The sequence below is a fragment of the Aethina tumida genome, chromosome 6 (assembly GCF_024364675.1).
Source record: "Aethina tumida isolate Nest 87 chromosome 6, icAetTumi1.1, whole genome shotgun sequence".
Classification (NCBI taxonomy): Eukaryota; Metazoa; Arthropoda; class Insecta; order Coleoptera; family Nitidulidae; genus Aethina; species Aethina tumida.
The window spans coordinates 1195855-1213149 of record NC_065440.1 but is presented as its reverse complement, the minus strand read 5'-3'; the positions used below and the strand labels follow the sequence as shown (position 1 = coordinate 1213149).

General features: G+C 37.0%; 1 long non-coding RNA gene across 1 annotated transcript; it reads right to left on the bottom strand.

Annotated features, from left to right (window-relative positions):
* Positions 1-9575: 9575 nt before the first annotated feature.
* LOC126266036 (uncharacterized) lies at positions 9576-17041 on the bottom strand. The gene is made up of 6 exons (XR_007548497.1): positions 16934-17041; positions 16766-16879; positions 16601-16707; positions 14648-14732; positions 12175-12274; positions 9576-10292 (listed from the first exon to the last, which is right to left on the bottom strand). It is a non-coding gene; the product is annotated as an uncharacterized LOC126266036 (long non-coding RNA).
* Between the last annotated feature and the right edge of the window lie 254 nt (positions 17042-17295).

Below are 17295 nucleotides of genomic sequence, written 5' to 3'. Positions count from 1 at the left end.
TATTGAATTGAGCAAAGGGATGGTGGACCACTAGATGTCATCCGTGGGGTGGAAAAGAGGTTGGTTGAGTTCTTATGTAGGGCGGAGAACAAGGTTTCTAAGGGCGCGCTAATAATGGAGCAATTCGGGGAAGTTAGGGCGCAGGCTGTAGAGGCTATAGCTCGATCCGAATGCGCCGCGGGACAGCTCGAGGAGGCCAGGTCCCTCGAGTTATGTGTTAGAGAGATTCGGGGTGTTGGACCGGCACCTGAGGTGATTACAGCGCCTAAGAAAGAAGGTGCCTAGGACCTACGCGATCGTGGTTAATTCTATGGACAGTGTGACGCTATTCCTGCGTCAAGGCAATGGTTGTGTCCGAGGTGGCACCGAAGATATTCGAGTGAAGACGGACAAAGACAGGTGTTGAGATTGAAACAGTAACCAGAGATGAGACAGAGCGTCTGCAGGCTATTCCTGCATTCAATGAGGCTGGACTGAGCGTTGGGCCAGCTAGGTCGATGGTACATGATGTGCCAAGCCATATCAAGGATGAAGAATTTATGAATGAGTTGCGTGCAAAGAACTTGGCTAGCATGAGTGAGACCAGGTTTAAGGAGAGGAGAAGGTTGGGATTCGAACCAGAGTCGTCCGCTCCGACGACAGGTAATAATAATAATAATAATAATGTTTATTGTCATAATCTTTAAAATCTTACAACACATTCAGTATTACAAATTTTCAGATTTAAGAAGTGGGTCCTCCAAGTGCCGTTTTGGTTGCAGCCATCGGGGACGGGGATCCAGAGCTTCGCCTTAGCCAACTCTGCTGTCGATCTTATGACATTTGTCCTACGGTGTATTGTGTATCCTGATCAAAGCTCGGCCATCGTCGCGCTGGGCGCATCCTCGAAGGTCTTCCGGTTGTCCGTGCGAAACTCGCATTCCTGTCTGTCCGTGGATCTTCTGGGTCTACTTTGCAGGGCAACTATGGCATCAGTCGACAGGGGAAAACAATCTGTAAAAAACCCCCTTTCAGTAGTTGGACTGGTGTGATCTGGGTTGCGTTTTTGTTTTTGTTTGGTGGGTGTGGGTTTATTATTGTTTGGTCAGGTCATTGACCCGAGGCCTGTATACAGTCTGTTAATTTTGCCAAATGTCGTTGTCTATGTTAATTAGTCATGGGGGCTCCCAGAAAATGGGTAGGGCTTCATGGATAAGTTGGTGGCGGTGGATTGGATTTTTGTTGAGGTGATGTGTGTCTAGTACTTGTCTTGTCAAGGGGTTGTTTTTGACTCGGGAATGGAAGTATTTATTTGCGATCTCGCTTATTTGTGTGTCTATTTTTGTGATGACGGTGTTTTCGTGGAGGGTGTCGATGTTAGTGGTGTTGGGTAGGTTTTTGGCGTGTCTTAGCATTTTGTTTTGTATGCGTTGAAGTGCCAGCATGTTCGTCTTTGTTATTGTCGACCAGACAGGGCAGCCGTAGGTTATGATGGGTCGGATCAGGGTTTTGTAAAGGAGAATCTTGCTCTGCACGCCGAGTGGGCTCTTTCGGTTGATGAGCGGATAAACGGTCTTAAGTGCGCCAAATATCTTACGCCTCGTTTGGTTGGTGTGTTCCTGAAAAAATAATCGTTTGTCTAAATGTATTCCTAGATACTTGACGCACTTTTTCTCCCGGATGCTGACCCCACCCACGACAGGTGGTCGGGTAATTCTGGTGTTGGTGAATTTTTTGGTGAAGTTGATCAACTCCGTTTTTGACGGGTTGATTTTGATTTTCCACCTGTCGTAGTATGTGGTCAGCATGTTCAGATGGAGTTTAATTTGTTCCACTGCTACCTGAGAGTGGAAACTGTGGGCATAGATTGCAGTGTCGTCGGCGTACAAGGCAAGGTTTGTTTTGGGAAAGGTAGGGATGTCTGAGGTGTAGAGGGTGTACAGCTTGGGAGCTAGGACAGTGCCTTGCGGAACGCCGGCGGAGATGTGGTGCAGGTTAGACATATCGTTGCCGATTCTGACTTTGAAGGTTCTTTCTCTGAGGTACGAGTTTATGAGTTTCACCCAGTATGCGGGGAAACCGAGCAGTGTTAATTTATGCAGGACACCGTCCGTCCAGACCGTGTCGAAAGCCTTCTCCATGTCGAGAAGAAGCATGACCGTCGACTGTCCACGGTTAAATGCCTCCCTGACAGATCCGACTATACGCACTGCCTGGAGAACGGTGTCGTGTTTTGGGCGAAAGCCGAATTGTTCCGGTGGGGTCAGGTTGAGCTGTTTGTCGACTCGGTTTATCCTAGAGAGAATTACCCTCTCTGTCAGTTTCGACAGGGAGTCGAGAAGGCTTATGGGTCGGTAGGAGTTTGGAGAGTGGGTGTTTTTGCCTGGTTTGTGGATCGGGATGACTATGGAGGATTTCCATTTGGTGGGGAAGTATTGGTGGCGTAATATAGCGTTGATTATGTAATGAAGTTGAACTATTGTTTTATTGGGAAGGTTTTTTAGTAAGATGTTGTCTATGGTATCGGGGCCTGGGGATTTGTTGGTTGGAAGGGTTTTTATTTGTCGCTTGATTTCGGTTGGGTTAGTGAGGACTTTGTGCAGGATGTTTCGCGGTATGGGTGAGGGACTGTTACGGTTTATTTGCTGTCCTGTCTTTACCGTGGTGTGTTGGTCTTGTGTCATGTTTGTCGTGTCTGTTTCGTGTACTGATGCAAAATGTGCTGCGAATACCTCAGCTTTTTCTTTGTTTGTTACGTGTTCGGTGCCGTTGTGCAAAAGTGTGGGGTAATCTGTGTTTTTGTTTTTTAGTTTTCTTAAGAAATTCCAGATGGAGTTGTCTCTTGCATTTAACTTGGTTAGTTTGTTTGTCCATGTCTGTTGTCTGTAGGTGGCAATCTCGTGCTTTATTTCTTGTCTGAGTTTGTTGTATTCGTTTTTGTCTTGCTCGCTTCTGAGTTTATTCCACCTCTTTTTGTGTCTGTTTTTGGTATTAATCTTATCGCGCACAGACTGGGGAATATCGTCCGACGGTGTGCTAATTTTTATAATTTTCGTTGTTCTGTTCCTTGCTTTGATTATGTTGTTAACGAGGACTTTTATTTGTTCATCTATCGTATGCTCCGAGCGAATGTCACTGTCTATTTGGGTGAGGTCGTTGAGTATCTGTCTGAATTTGCCCCAGTCTGTGTGTTTGTAGTTATACGTTGTTCTGACTGGTTGTGTGTGGTTTCTGCTGGCAATTTCAACGCATACTGGGACGTGGTCTGAGTCTAGTTCGTGTATGACGTAGGGTTGTGATAGTCTGGTTACATTACGACATAACACGAAGTCAATTGTGACGACAGGTCGCTTAACCACTACGCTACCAAGCGGGGTGAATCTGGTGTGAGTGGGATGTGTTGCAATTGTGACACACATTTATTTTGGATACGGCCCGTTGGGCATCGTGTGGGGTACTATTTCAGCGGATTTAGCTGCAACCTTGTGGGTAGGTGTAAATTGTGTGCATTTCACTGAAGCACGCCCCTCTTTCGACTACGGCCCTTTTGGCGCCGAGTTACGTATAACTCCGTTATTTGTGGACCGATTTGTTTGGAATTTTGTAGGTAGGTGTGTCAGAGGTGTGCTTCACTAGGACACGTATTTGTTTTGGGTTCGGCCCTTTTGGCGCCTAGTTGTATATAATTCCGTTGCTTGTGGACCGATTCGATCGGAACTTTGTGGATAGGAGCGAGCGTTTGTTTTGACTGCGGCCCTTTTGGTGTCGAGCTAGGGGTGGCTTTGCTGTTTCTTAACTGATTCGATTGAGATTTTGTGTCCCTGTAAAGCCAACGGATGCGGCCGTGTCCAGGGATGTAGTGAAGCAGCGCGTGCTGGGCACGGTGGCACCTAAACTAGGTGACATCAGAGTTAGGGCGGTCCGGCGTGTGTATGTCGGAATGTATGCGTTCAGATGTTATGAATGGGATAGTGTACCGAGATGCTATAAATGTCTCGGCTTTGGGCACATATCTAGTTTCTGCACGAGGAGTGAAGTGTGCAAGAAATGTGGGAGAGAGGGCCATAAAAAGGATTGTGCAAGACACCTGAGAATGAGTGCGAGACGTGTATCAACTGCAAGGTTAGGGGACTGAAGGGTGACCATGGCATTCAAAGCCGTAAATGCCCCCTGTATGAGAGAAAACTGAGACGTGTGAGAAGTAGGATGTCTGACACGGAATGATGGTTAATTTAGTCCAACTAAATTGCCAGTGTTCCAGGAATGTTACGAGCAACTTGAGTGCGTGGATGATGAATAATAGGATAGATGTGGCATTGTTGCAGGAACCATACTCCAGTGAACATGGAGTGGTTGGGTTCCCTGCATGCATGCGTGTATATTCCGTGCTGAATGAAAGATGCCAGAGTGCGATCGTGGTGAACCACGAATGCATTGAGATTGTTGAGGTGTGTGAGCTCACGTGGACACATGGTATGTGCCTGTGGATGAAGTATGGGGAGCAAATTTAATGATACCCTAGCCTCGTACCTTGAATATTTGCAGCGAGTGATAGTGCGAACCAGGGGTAAATCACTCTTGGTTGGAATGGATACGAATGCCACATCTTTAATGTGGCTGAGTAAGAACATGGAACGGGATGATAGTGTGTTGAGAGGTCATGAGGTGGAGGAATTTATTTTGGAAAATGGCATGGTTGTCTTGAATGAATGGAGTGAATTTTAATCGTTCTGTCACTGCCAATGGTCAGAGTGACCTCGACGTGACTCTGGTGTCGGCCTCATGGCCGTATCGGCACAAATGGTGGGTGGATGGCGAAAAAGGTCTGAGTGACCATAATCCAATACGAATTGAGGTGGTATGTCGCACTTGTGTGAAGGATGGCGCACTCGTGATGTTGACTGGGCATTATATGCAAGGTTTCTAAGGAATGTATTGACAAGGTATATGAATCTGTCTGACCAGGTTGCGTTTGTGAATGATTTTCTGAGAACCGTTAACGATCGAGTATGTGGTACAAAGAGAGGGACAACTAGACGCAAGAATGTTAGTTTGTGGAACGGCCAATTGCATTCGATGCGTAAAAGAGTGCATAAATTAAGAAGAAAGTGGCAAAAAGGCAGAAGTGAGCATGCAGATGATGTAGATGAACGAGAGAATGAATACCGTATGTCTGTGAGAGTGTACAAGGACTCCTTGTGTAATGCAAAGGAAAATGATTGGAGACGGTTTGTTGGCGAATGCGGAAATGAGGACCCCTGGGGGCATGTGTACCGTATATGCAGGCGTGGTCGGTCTAACCCGGCCGTGCCTGCTGTTGCGGACACATGGAATAACTCGGTGGATGTTGTGCTACGTGAATTTTTTCCAACGGACGTTAATGAATTTGTGCTACAGGGACCTGCTAACCAGGTTCCTCCTGTAAGCAGGGATGAATTAGAGTGTGCTGTCCATAGACTGAGTAACCGGAAAGCCCCTGGGCTGGACGGAATCACCGGGAGAATGGTCAAATGCCTGTGGTCCACTGGAGAAAAATATATGATGGCAATGATGAATAAGTGCATGAACGAAGGTGTGTTTCCGGATGCTTGGAAGTCTAGTAGGGTGATCCTATTATTGAAAGGTGTTGACAAGCCAAGGAACGTGACCAGATCATATAGACCAATATGTCTGGTCCCGTCCTTGGCTAAGGTCTGTGAACGAATTATGACTGAAAGACTGCTTGCTGTTTACGGTGGATTCAACCAATCCCAGTATGGTTTTGTGTGTGGTAGAGGCACGGAAGATGCCTGGGATGCCCTGAAGGGTCGTATGAGTGAATCGGTACACAAGTATGTGTGTGGAGTGTTCGTTGATTTTAAAGGTGCGTTTGATAACCTCAGATGGGAACGTGTGCTTGAGAAACTACATCAGGTTGGTGTGGCTGAGATTAAATTATGGGTGCATTATTTCCGAGAGCAGCGTGGTGTGGAAGGTCACTCGTGGATGTCCGCAAGGATCTGTGTGTGGACCGTTCATGTGGAACCTGATGATGGATAAACTGTTGAATGTACTAGAGAACATGGGAGCCAAGTTTGTTGCGTATGCAGATGACCTACTCATACTGGTCGAGGGTGATAGCAGGATAACACTAGAGCGAAGGGGTACTGAGTATATGAACGTTGTGTGTGAGTGGGGAGCGAGGATGGGGGTTGAGGTATCTGAAACCAAGACCACTGCCACGCTTCTCAAGGGATGCATGTCGGCCAACCGTCCACCCTGGATAAGGCTAGGCAATGGCTATATAAGATATGAGAGAGTGGTTAAATATGGGCAAATGTATGAACTTCAGACCGCCGAGGAGTACGAACGTGCCGTCGCTTCGCAAGTTGTTAAATCGAAAATTTTTGGTGACGTAGTTGATCGAGTGTGTGATGCGGGTGTGACGTGTGATTCGGGGGTGTGGTTGCTGATGTCTGGAGTATACAGGGTAAGTGGAATAGGCTTGTACGTAGGTTGGGACTGAACTGACTTTTGGGAAAGTCGCTTGACCACTGAGCTATCGAGCTTGCCGGAAGACTTGGTCATTTTGTTCAGATCTTTCGGCGGCTTCGTCGGCCCCGGTGGCCGGAAAATTGATTTTATTGTCCGTTGAGCCTTTTCGTCATTGGAGGGTGTTTTTGGGTGTGATTCACGAGAATTGTGAATTTTTGGGTGTAGCCCCTTTTGGCCACCCTGTTCGTAATAACCTGGTTGATTACTGAGCGATTTGTATGTTGGCGTGGGGTTTGGGGGACGGCACTTTTGCCCTCCTCGATCGGTGAAACTCAGTGGTTTTTGGTGAAATCTGGCTGAAAGTTGGCATATAGGTATTTCCGAGTGAGTAAGTTCGCAGGATAACATGGCTGACCTTGAGGACGGCCATCCTGTCGAGAACATGGAAGAGGAGACCAGCGCGTATAGCATGAGTGAAGCGGGCGACAGCATAAGGAGGGGCAAGAAGAGAGTGAGAAGAAATATCAGCATATGATGTTGTGATGCGGGAGGGTATCGGAAACGCTTTGACTTGTTCGCGTGCTGGCAGGACCGCTGGGATACCAGCGAGAAGGGTCGACCCACGTACAGGTTTGTTAGAGATGTGCGAGCGGCTGGTACCAGTGAATGTTTCTGGCTTAGCCGGAGTATGAGTTTCTTGATGACTGGACATGGTAGTATGAATGTGTTTTTGTTTAACAGGGAATTAAGTGATACGAAAGATTGTCACGGTTAGCAATCATGTGTACCCGAGCTGACAGCCATACACGGCTTGGTGATGCTCTCAACGCCAGAACCGTAGTATGCAGCAGCATGCGAACATCACACCAATGATGTAAACTTTGGTACTATGGGTGGGTCGGATGCCCCGTTATCACTTGATATCGCTCCGAAAGATACTCAACGAATAGATGCTAGAAGCACAAATAGAGGTCCTTGTAAACAATATACTCAAGGCAAGGAACAAAACAACAAAAATCATAAAAATCAACACACCGACAGATGATATTCCTCAGTGTACGTGAAAAACTCAACACTAAGAACAAACACAAAAAGAAATGGAATAAATTCAGGAGTGAACCCACCAAACTGGACTCGGAGGCATACCCATCCAACGCCCCGCCAAGATCCCCTCTTCCACAGCGACCGCCCCAGCGTTGGACGTCGATGTGACCCAGCCGGTACAGGAACCGAACGGGAACCCGCCCGTGCCTCGACCACCCAATACCGACCCCCTCCCCAATGTCTACAGCCTGTCCGGAGATTGTTCCTGGAGTTTTCGTGACCCACTTCGTAGAGAGCCGCAGGAAACTGGACCCCGCTGACACCAACCTGAGGCGGATGATAAACCTAACTCTGTTGGGCTCCAGTCATGAATTTCTGTCAGCAATTGACAGTTGGCTGGAATGCATTAAAGACAGAAAGGGACATCGTCGATTCTGTAGAACATTTCAGACTGCGGGGAACTACGGACAGCTGAACACCAGTCGAGGAGAAAGAGCCAGTGACTACAAGAAGGCCCAGGACCTTTTCAAGAGGAACAGGGCCTCATTTGCCGACATCATCTTCAGCGGCAAGAAGATGTACGACGCTCCCGATGTGTCATCCGTCGAGAGCGTTTTGGATCTGTACTGAGTCCCCTTCTGTTCAACTTCGTTGTGGATGAACTCATGGAGAAGCTCGATCACGACTACACTGGGGGATCGATAGCCGACGGCCGTACCATCGCCGCCATGGCATTCGCGGACGACCTGGTGCTAATGGAGGACAGACAAGGGAAGGTGCCTTTGATGCTGTACGGTGTTGCGGCCTTCTTCCGTGGACGTGGGATGATGCTCAATCCTGGGAAGTCAACGTCGATTTGAACTTTACTAGCACACGGCAACAAGAAAAATTGAGCGGATAGGTCGGGATTCGAACCCATGTAATCCGCTCCGACGACAGTGAAGACATTCGAGGTCCCAAGCGGACCAAGTGACAACAGCAGCAAGATAGAGGAGGACGATATGGAAACAAGCGATGTAACCGATGGAAAAAACCATGGTGCCACCGTCGCTCAGATTCACCACACCGCCAACTCACAGATGAGCCGCCCAGGCATCCCGCCTTCGGTCAATGACCCCCAACTGAGAGACATCGCCGTCTCCAACAAATTCATCAAGACCAGAAAAAACTACGAATATGATAACGACCATAACAAAACAAAACAACTTACAAGCAACGACAAAATTCCCGAGAATTCCCACCATCATTCTCCAGGGAGTGTTTAGTAACCACGACCAGGGATGACGGAACTGAAGAGGCACTTCTCAAAAGGTTTCACAATAAAGTACCCGGACGGCTGGTCGCTTGACCACTAAGCTACCAAGCTTGCCGAAGGATTTGAGCATATTGTTCTAGACTTTCGGTGGCCACGTGCCCCTGGTGTGCAGGGAGTTTAAAACTGATTAAACAGAGACCTTTCTGATATTGCTGGTGTTATTAGCGTTATTAGGGTGTGCTCCAATCGAAGCATACAGTTGTTTGCGTATTGTTTTCGCCCATAACTTGTTTTTTGAGAAAACTTGGTATGTGGGTTCTCTAGGGTGTACTCTACCGAGTGCATACTCCAACTCGTGGTTAGTGCCCTTTTGCCGCGTTTGGTGAAGATTTGCTAATTTTATTATTTATCTTAGGTTGTTTGGAGTGTGCTTGTTTTGTGGTGTGAGTGAGTTGAAGAATGTCTGATAGGGAGGAGTTGCCGTGCGAAAGCATGGACGCGACACCAGTGTATATAGTCTCGGCGAGGCGGGTGATGGTCCAAGTAGACGTGGAAAGAAGAGGCTTGGGAGAAATATTAGTTCAACTAAATCAAATCATTTTCCGTTGAGGAAAATATGAAGGACTTGTAATACCCTATAGTAATAGTATACTAATATAAATGGTCAATTTGAAATGCTGATTTAAGAAACAACACAGTCAACAAACCACCTCGTTTTTAATGAATGCTTGAAATAATTGTCAAATTAACAAACCCAATGTTTATGGGGAAGCAGGTTATAAACCTTATTATTGACAATAATAAATACCTATAATATACTCAATAATATCTAAATTTTAATATAATTTACATAACATAAATGGCAATTTATACTTGTTGCTTAAAATATTACCTATTTTAAGTAACATACATGACTACTTATTATTTTAATTTTTAAATTTAAATGATTGATTTTTAATATCTAGTACACAGATACTAATAGCTCATTCACATAAACGTTAGTGCAGTTGAAGTGTATTTGTGTGTGTGTGTAGTGCAGAAAATTGGTGTTAGTAGCGATTCTTCGCTGGTGGGTACTCGTAGTTCGAAACCCAGCTAGCTTTTCACACAAGGGCATTAAGCACCGTGTTCGTACATGTTTATTTAATGTTATTTATTTACAAGATAACTCAAAATTTTGTTTATATTCTGTGTCTGACTATTTTAAACTAAACAAGATGAAGAAATAAAAAGTAATTATATTCAACATTAACAACGTGATTTGTTAATACTACCTCTGGCACATGCCTAAAAAAATAATACCATACTGCCTACTGCGAAAACTTATTTAAAAATTACCGCTACCACCGCAGTATAAATACACTACCACTGCACCAATCTTATGTAAATAAAGCTTAATATATTCTTCTTTACATTGGCTGTACTTGATATTTCTTTGAAGCAATATATAGAATGGACTTCATCCTTAATCTTCTTGTGACAGTGGTTGTAGAAAATCCGTATTGAACCTTTTTTATTTTAGAGCATCTTGTAATAATACCTAAAACATAAATATTATAAAAACGTGGGTAATGAAATTGTCACATTGAATCATCTTTCTTTAACTGAAATATTTAAAATTGGAATAACAACAAACAACACTCAAAGTAATTACAAGTAACTTTAATAAATAAAAATATATTTTAGTTAAATGTACGTTGAGTACATAGCTGAAATTATTGCAAACTTTAATCAACAAGAAATTAAGAATGATATAAAAAGAAATTGTTCAATATACTCCACTAATGTGTTTATAGTTTCTCAAATTAGATCTAAAAAATATTTTTATTACATCAAACATCCTTGAAAAATATTTTAATTTTTTTCTTTTCAACGTATAAATATAAATATATAGAAAATGGAGACTAAATAAGCTTTAACATTAATAATAAAATTATTTAAATATTTAAAAATGTTAATTAATAAAGTAAATTTTAAACTGAAACATTTATTTATTAAAAATTAAAAGATATATGTTTTACAAAATGTTCATTACAATATTCACGTGTGAATAAAAATGTTTCCAATATTTTCAAAAAGTTATTGAAGATAATTTATCAAAGGTGGTTCAAAACATTAGTGAATGAGTTAATTAATTTAAAACAACTTATACATATTTGGCAAAAGGTATTGTAAAATATTGTTTTCCAACTATTCATCTAAAAGTAATTAGTATTAAGAACATATGTAACATTCCTATCATCATTAAATTGTTTCCAGTAAATTATATTGGTGGTATCGTTTTATGGTAACATACACATATGTAGTTATCTAATTTTTAGTCACAAAATTAATTACTTTCAACCAATCTTTGAAACTTTTGTACGTTGTTTATCAACTTTAAAATATTTTAGGCAATAGCAATTTCGGTTCTAATCGGTTTGTCTTTACCCAAATGCCAATTTGAGCATTTTGATTCATCTCCCACGACGAAAACAGAATACAAATAGTGTTCGAAAATTTGTATAACATTGGAATTCTAGATAAAGAAATTTCAGTAGATCTTTAGTAGTTCTGCATTTATGAAAGTTTGTTTTGATTAATAAAATATTCTTGATTATTTATTTATTTTTCAAATAATATAATTAAAATCCACATTCCATTATTAAATTTAGAAAATATTGTTCAAATTGTTATTATTTATTAATTAAAATATGATAAGTTTATTTTAAAGAGAACCTATAATGTAAAATGAAAAATATATATTAAATTATTCTTACACAATTCAGGTACATGAATAGCAAAGTAACTGTTCAATTGAGCTTTGGTTCGACTGTAAAATATTTGTCTAATAGTACATAGCTAAGATTATTACAAACCTTAATTGACAATAAATTATGAATCATATTGAAAGAAATTGTTCCATATACTCTAGTACTGTATTTATAATTTCTCAAATTTAATTTAAGAAATATTTTTATTACATCAAACATTGAAACTTGAAAAGTATTTTAATTTTGTTCTTTATAACGTATAAATATAAATATTTTTATATAGAATTATCCAACCAATATTTGTTTTCTACTTCATTCAAGTTCAAGAAAATTTTGATCAAAGAACTCTAATCAAAAGACGTTTATTATTGCAATTGTTTTTTATTTCAGGGTAAATTTTATTACGTTTATGGGTCTGAAAAATTCAAAATTCCCAAAATGTGTTTTGTCTATTAAAACTTTATTTCAAAGCTGTATCTAGAAAATTATATTAATTTATGATTTGTATATAAATATATGTAATAATAAAATTTTTAGTTAATCCATCAATTAACTTGTTTTCAGATTTTTTTAAACTTGTGTATTTTTGCCTCTTAATTTTTGAGATAGATTGTGTTTACATTAAATATACTTCAGACTAATCAAACTCAAAGTATTAAATCTACAGACCTTTGGTTTCACTTCTTTCATACCAGATTCTTTTTGATCACTCATATGTGATGAGAAAATTAAAACATTCTGGGGACCTCCTTTGTACCATCATTCATGTCTAAAATAAAAAATAAGGTTGAATATATACAAAATATTAAAGAACAACACAGTAAGTCGATTTAATTTTAAAAATGTATATTTTTCTTTAATATTTATTATTTCAAATAACGATAACTATGGACATCAGTACAAAGTTTTGCCTAGTTTTTTATACATTTTTTTTATATTTTCATAAATATTTAAATTGGAATTCTCAATTTGGAACCTACATTTTTCTTCAGAAAAAGATGATCAAATAAGCTTCAACATAAACAATAATCATTTTAAATTCTTTAAATAGTTAGAAATGTTTATTAATAAAATTAATTTTAAAGTGAAACATTTATTTACTAAAAATTAAAAAAAAAATGTTTTACAAAAAGTACTAGAAGTTAATTCATCAAATGTTCAAAACATTAGTGAATGAGTTAATTAATTTAACACAACTTATAAATATTTGTCAAAAGGTACTGATTGTAAAATATTGTTTTTCAACTAATCTTCTAAAAATAATTAGTATTAAGAACGTATGTAACATTTCTATCTTAATTAAATTGTTTCCAGTAAATTATATTGGTGGTACCGTTTTATGCTAATTACATATATAATTTTTAGTCACAAAATTATTTACTTTCAATTTTGAAAATATTGTACGTTTTTAAAATTTTTTAGGTAATACCCATTTAACTTAGAAATTAATTAGTTTTATAGTTCAAATCGATTTCTCTTTACGTAATGTCAATTTTCGCATTTTCCCGCAGCGAAAACAAAATATAAATAAAGTTCTAAAATTTGTATACCATTGGAAATCTAGATAAATGGATAATTAAAAGAATTTTTAGTAGATCTTTATTAATTTAATATTTATGAAATTTTGTCTTCGATTAATAAAATATAATTAAATTCCGCGTTTCACTTTATTAAAATTAGAAAATATTGATCAAATTAGTTGACGATTAATTTTAATTTTATGATTAAGTTGAATTGTTTATTAATTAAAATATGTTTATTTTAAAGAGAAACTGAATGTAATATAAAAATATATATCAAATTAATCTCACAATATTCACGTATATGAATAGAATAAATTTGCTATTTATTCAAATCTTAATCAACAAGATATGAAGATTGATAAAAAATAAATTGTTCCATGTACTCTACTACTGTTATAATTTCCTTTATTACACCAAATATCCTTAAAAAGTATTTTAATTTTTTTTCTTTTTAACGTATAAATATAAATATTTTTATATAGAATTGTTTAACAAATATATGTATTCTACTTCATTCAAGTTTGAAAATTTTGGTCAAACAACTATAATCAAAATACGTTTATTATTTCAAATATTTTTATTTCAGGGTAAATTTGATTACGTTTATGGGACTGATAATCAAAATTTTCAAAATGTATTTGTCTATTAAAATTATATTTCAAAGCTGTATCAATAAAATTATATTAATTTCTGATTCGTATGTAAATATATGTAATAATAAAATTTTTAGTTAATCCATCAATTAACTCGTTTTCTATGACTTTTTTAAACTTGTGTATTTTTGTTTCTACACGGTTTTTTTTTTGGGACAGAGAGGGGAAAGTGTAAACCCCTCTCCGGGTACCGATCCGGAGATCATGACCAAATGTTTGACATATGTGATTGCACATATGGGGGAAAAGGGCGTATATTTAACACATACGGGTGAATTAAACCAGAAGACAGGACTGACAAAGATGCCAGCCCCCTGTCAACTGGGTCCGGAAGAACAAGTCCAATCTGAGGAAGGTCCAAGGACCTTCCTGGGTGAGGATTGGACTTGCAGTTAGATCCGTTGGCTTCCCACCACCACTGGCTTGTGTGTCCGATGATAGTTTCTACACGGACTGTCTCGAAACTTAGCTGACTGCTGCTATAAATTTCCTCAACTTCATTCATGAAATTTACCACTTATAAGTGTTATTTCTCACTTCATCATCGAAAAACACGAATTCTAAAATACAAATTAAATTCTCCTCTATCGATTGCTGAAGAGAATAATCTGTGTTGAACCTTAAATGTCGATAGTGCCTATTGACAACGTCCGGTCAAGTCCAGAATAGTGAAGGAGTTTCTGTCCAAAAAGGGCCTTATTGTTTCTGGCTTCTGGCTATAGAAGAGATTCAAAGTACGGTGACATGAGTCCTTGAAAAGACCTCAAGGAAAGACTTCAACTTTTTTTAATTGTTTTACAATCTTATATAAATGATGAAAGTGTACTTGGAATATTATTAAATAAAAATTACGATATGTTTACCCGTTTCGTTTATCTGACATCAGCCATCTAATTTTTGAGACAGACTGTGTTTACATTAAATGTACTTTTGACTAATCAAACTTAAAGTATCTATTCTACTGACCTTCACATCAGATTCTCTTTGATCACTCATATGTCGTGAGAAAACTAAAACATTCTGGGCACCTCCTTTGTCCCATCGTCAATGACTAAAATAAAAAATAAGGCTGAATATATAAAAAATATTAAAGAACAATAAAGTAAGTATTTTTAATTTTAAAAATGTTTTTTTTAATAATTATTTCTTTTGTACATTAATTTTTTAATTACATTTTCATATAAATTTAAATAGAAATTCTCACTTTGGAATCTACATTTTACTTCATATAATCATTTTAAATTCTTTAAATCTTTAAAATTGTTAATAAAATAAATTTTAAAGTGAAACACTTATTTACTGAAAATTAAAAAAATATATTCACGTATGTGTTTCCAATATCTTCAAAAAGTTATTGAAGATAATTTATTAAAGGTTGTCCAAAACATTGGTGAATGATTTAATTTAAAACAACTTATAAATATTTGGCAAAAGGTACTGATTTTAAAATATTGTTTTTCAACTATTCTTCTAAAATTAATTAGTATTAAGAGCATATGTAACATATAATAGAATAATTAAATTATTTCCAGTAAATTATATTTGTGTTATCGTTTAATTATAATTGCATTTGTGTAATTATCTAGTTTTTAGTCAAAAAATTATTTATTTGCAAGTAATCTTTGAAACTGTTGTACGTTTTTTATCAACTTTAAAATATTTTTGACAATACCAATTTAATTTAAAGAAATTGTTCAGTTTTATGGTCCATCGGTCTCTTTACGTAAATGACAATTTGAGCAACAAAATACAAATAATGTTCAAAAATTTGTAGATAAATGGATAATTAAATGAATTTACAGTAAATATTTAGTGATTCTATATTTATGAAATTTTGTTTCTGATTAATAAAATATTTTTGATTATTTATTTATTTATTTTTCAAATTACTTCAATGTAACTAAAATCCACGTTTCACATTATTAAAATTAGAAAATATTGATCAAATTAGTTACCGTTTAATTATAATTCTATGAATAAGTAGAATTGTTTATTAATTAAAATATGACAAGATCATTTTAAAAAAAAACTAAATCTAAATGTTAAATTGCTCACTCATTTGTCATGAGAGAACTAAACCAACATTCCATTGTTTCATTGTCCAATACTAAAATTTAATAAATTGAATATTTACACAAACTTAAAACACCATTTTAATTCATTGAGAACCTCATTTCAATATTAATTTTTTGTGTTATTAAAAAATTGCAGTAGGACCTGTTCTTAAACAGTATTAATTGTATGAAAAATGAATTATTTAACTAAAATAAATATAAATCTATAGATGCTATGTCTGACTAGTGTCCGGGTACTTTCGAAGTAGAAAAGTCATTACACATACTAATATGCCACAATTAGTTAAATGTTTATTATTTACAGTAATATTATGTCATCTTTAAAAATTGTTTTAATAAGTATAATAACTAAATCAATTCATATTATATTAAAAAAATTATTATATATTAAAATAAACATTTACATTATTGGTTTATCTGATAATAAAATTAAAATTTGTACAGGCTGAACATTCATCGGTGGACAAGATCTAATTAATTGTAGCTTACAGGACTTAAAATGAGATAAAGAAATTAGTGTAATTTAATTCCTATAAATAAATAAGTTAACATTTGTACCAATTACATATCATAGACAAGTTAAATATATTCGATTGCATGAATACTAATTTACATGAATGAATATAAAATTATTTAATAGACAAAGAAAAATATGTTTTGTTAAGCTAAATAACATTATTATTATGTTTATTCTACTAGTTTTTAAATTAAAAAAAAGGTATAACTAAATAAAAAGAAAATTATTTTTTAACTTTGTTTAAAATGAAATATTTAAAATGTATATGAAAGAACATATGATGCGTTTTCTTATCATAATCAAATAAAAAAAAGGTAGGTTACTAACCTTCAATTCGTAGCTTGCATAAATTTCAAAAACAGCATTATGGCGTCGCTTCTAGAAATTCTTTTTTAAATCCTCCAGTTTAACAGATATATATTTGTCGTCGTCGTCTAAAATTATTACTAACTTATTACATATTCAAATTGATAAATTAAGATGAACTAAAACAATTTATATTATGTTGAATCCTTCCGTATTTATAATTTAGGGCGCTAGGAGATTTTCATATGTTTCATTGTTTTATGCACCAACACGTGGTCCTTGGTTTTCTTCAGTTGTAAACTACAATACATAAATTAAAGTGCAAACAAAAAATACACAAACGGGAACACTCACTGTCACCAGGACAAATATAGCACACGTGATACAATCAGTATCCCAGGGGATGACGAAGAAAAACCTGGAAGATTAACCAAGGCCCCGACTAACCTCGTGGTTGTTCCGATAGCGACTGACACATGCTATGTATACAGTGCGATACACCAACAGATATTACATTGTAATATACAGGAAAGAATATACGATAAATAAATCCTGTTTCACTGCATCTGCCCCCCTCTCCTCAACTCGTTAAACAGAAGCTACACGGGATGGTCCCTAACAATTCATATAATAACAGAAACACTTTTTAAAAACAAAATAAAATCAAGGTTTTTATTAATTAATTATGTTTTTTGAATATTTTCTCTATGAAAAGG